A 3,309-nucleotide genomic window follows, 5' to 3' on the forward strand; every position below is an offset into this window, starting at 1 on the left:
GGTCACTGCTGGGGACCCGGGTTCGATCCTCACCATGGCAGATGATGGAATTTGAATGCAATTTAAATGATTCTGGAATTAAGATTCTGCTGATGACGATATCTGAACAGACCTTTTCAGTTTGTTTTTCTTTTCTCTCTCAGTGTTGTTGGGCCATCTACTTTTATTGCTACTTCAATGGCTTCAGTGGGGGGGGGGGGTTGTTTATTTTTACTCTGCGATCTTTTTGACCTTGCGTTGTGAGAGGGAAGCTGGATAGACAAAGTCAGGCGGTTCCTCCCAGGAAGCACAGAAGGATTAATGTCAATGATCGTTCCAAAGGAGGTGAATATAAACCTGGAAAACAGTGTTCCTCTCTCTCTCGCTCCCTGACGACCGCCCCCTCCCCCTCCCCCCCTCCCCCGCTCTCCCCTCCCCCTCCCGCCTCCGGTTTCTGGAAATTCCGCTGTTCAATAGCAATGAGCTGCCCGGCCAGACTGGAGAACAAAACCTGTTTCTGATGGTTTATTTGACGAGAGACTCTATGGTCGCTAAACTCTTCTGACTCCAAGTTCGTGTCAACCTCTATAGAACTGCAATAATAAATTCCAATATGATGAGAGCATTCATCTTTCCTGTGCTAAACCTGTGCAAAGTGTTTGGTTTCTAGGAATTGTTTTGTTGGAATGCCGTCGAGATCTTAAAGTTCATAAAATATTATATTTTTTCTTGGTTGTAATTGGTAAACTTTATTGCTATTTGTTTTTCTTTTTATATGTGTTAACTGTATTTTAAATAAACTTTGTTTGATAACAGCTCCTTCGTGGGCCTGTTGAATTATAACTGAAGTGAAGCATCTCAAAGCCAAACATATCATCCATGCAGACTTCATGAAACAATTTGGAGTTCCTGACCAGAATTATAAAAATGGAAACATGACAGAGGCACAACAGATAGAACGAAACTGAGAACGAGAGCAATTGAGACAGAGAGCCAAGAGAGACGTGAAAGCGAGGGAAGAGGAAGACAGAGCGGAGACAAAGAGAGAGAGAGGAGACAAAGAGATGAGACAGAGACAGGAGAGAGAGAGGAGACAGAAGATACAAAGAAACAGAAGACAGAGAGGAAACGGAGAGATAGGAGACAGAGAGAGGAGACAGAAACAGAGGAGTGAAGGAGACAAAGAGGAGGAGACAGAGTGAGAGGAGACAGAGAAAGAGGTGATAGAAAAAGAGTGATAGAGAGGAGAAAGAGAAGAGATAGAGAGAGGAGACAAATAGGAAAGAGAGAGGAGGCAAAATAAGAGGAGACAGAGAGAGAGAGAGGTGGAGGGACAGAGATAGAGAGAGAGAGAGAGGGAGAGGAGACAGAGAGAGAAGACAGAGAGAGTTAAAGAATAAAAAAAAAGCCAAACTAACAGAGCCTGAGAAAGAGAGATACGGGGTGGGACAAACTGTTTGAGGAAGATAGACAGAGCGCGAAAGAGAATGTGAGGGGACCTTGTGAGAATGTCACGATAGTGACAGAGAGTGGCACAGAAAGAGAAAGCGGAGAGAGAGAGTGAGACAGTGCGTGAAAGTGAGAGAGAGGGATAAAGTGACACAGAGAGTGAGAGAGACCGTGACAGAGAGTGAAACACAGAAAGAGAGATATTGAATGGCTGATGTTACCATCACTTTACAACTGTTTGCAGAGGTCAGTGTGACCCCCTCCCCCCCGGAGAGTTTGAGGAGGGGGGTGTTGCCTTTAGGGCAGGGCCCGACTGGCAGTGCCACCTTAGCAATGCCCATTGGGGGGAGAAGCTAAAAGGGGGCCGGACAAGAGGGGAGCTGCGAATGAGGGAAGGGACGTTCTGGTTGGGGAGAATAGGGAATGGGCTAATGCTGGGGAGGGGTTAATGTGGGGGGGGGATCCATTTGGCAGAGGGGGGGTCAAATTCTCATCTTCAGCCATCGGTGGGGAGGGGGGGAGCGGGGAGAGCGGGCCCACTGCCACTCTGCAGTTATCAGTGGGGGGGGGGGGGGGGGAGAGGGGAGCCGCTGCCAGTCTGGAATGAACGGTGTGGGTGGGGGGAGAGATGGAAAAGTGGGCACTGCTCCCTTACACTGATGGGTGGGGGGAGGGAGGGAGGTGCCCCCCCCCCCCGCACTCTGCAGTCACCAGCGGAGTGGGGGGAGGGCCAGGGGGCCCAATGCCATTCTGCTGTGAAGGGAGGGGGAGCTGTTGTAGGCCTGCAGTGACTGGGGGGGGGGGGTGTAGCTGGTTCAGGAAGCCGGGGCCTGAGAGCTTTCTCTTTTCCGTCAGTCCCTCCCCCCCCCACACCCCCCCTCGCCCCCCCAACCCCCCCTTGCCCCCCCCAACCCCCCCCTCGCCCCCTCGCCACACTCCCTCCTCTACTGCCAATGCTGATGCCCAGCTGCAGAGACCTGCAGACACACACTGCCCCCTCCCTCAGGGATATCAACCCCCCACCCACTGGATTCTGCAGCGAGCAATGGCCTTGCTCAGAAATGTTGAGGTGGGGTGTTGGGCGCTGAAAGCTCTCCCAATAGAAGGATCTGGAACTCTCCCAGTTTCCCGTCTCTCCAGCATTTCGAAAACAAACATTCTCCACCCGGGTTCATCAAAACAAAAAGCTGTCAATCTTGTAAATGTTAAAGATCAAAGGGACTTGGTTGCGATCCTCCAGGTACGTGAGAAGGATCACATTTCATATCGGGCTTTGGTGAAATTATATCTGGAATATTGTGTTCAGCATTAGTCTTCATGCCGTAGGAAATATTCATTGGTGGGAGACAGTCAAATATCACTACACTGAAATTAACCTTCTCCCTTGATCAAAGGGTGAATAAATGCTGCTCTAATTAAAAAGTGACAAGGATGATTCCATTGAAATATGTAAGCTTCTGACAAGGTTTGATCTGATTTGATTTGTTATTGTCACATCTATCAGGGCACAGTGAAAAGTATTTTTTTTGCATGCTATACAGGTGAAGCATACTATTCATAGGGTAAATAGGGGAGAATGAAAGGAGGGGGTGCAGAATATACCGTCACAGTCATAGCTAAGTTGTAAAGAAATATCAGCTTAATATAGAATCCCTACAGCACCGAAGGAGGCCATTCAGCCCATCGAGTCTGCATCGACAATAACAATCCCACCCTGGCCCTATCCCTGTAACCCCATGGACTTACTCTGGAAATCCCCTGACCCTAAGGAACAATTTAGCATGGCCATCACCCAAACTGCACATCGTTGGACACTAAGGGCTAATTTAGAATGGCCAATCATCTAATCTGCACATCTGTGGATATTAAGGGCAATTTACG

The sequence above is a fragment of the Carcharhinus amblyrhynchos genome, unplaced genomic scaffold, assembly GCF_965287045.1.
Source record: "Carcharhinus amblyrhynchos unplaced genomic scaffold, sCarAmb.v2.hapA scaffold_537, whole genome shotgun sequence".
NCBI lineage: Eukaryota > Metazoa > Chordata > Chondrichthyes > Carcharhiniformes > Carcharhinidae > Carcharhinus > Carcharhinus amblyrhynchos.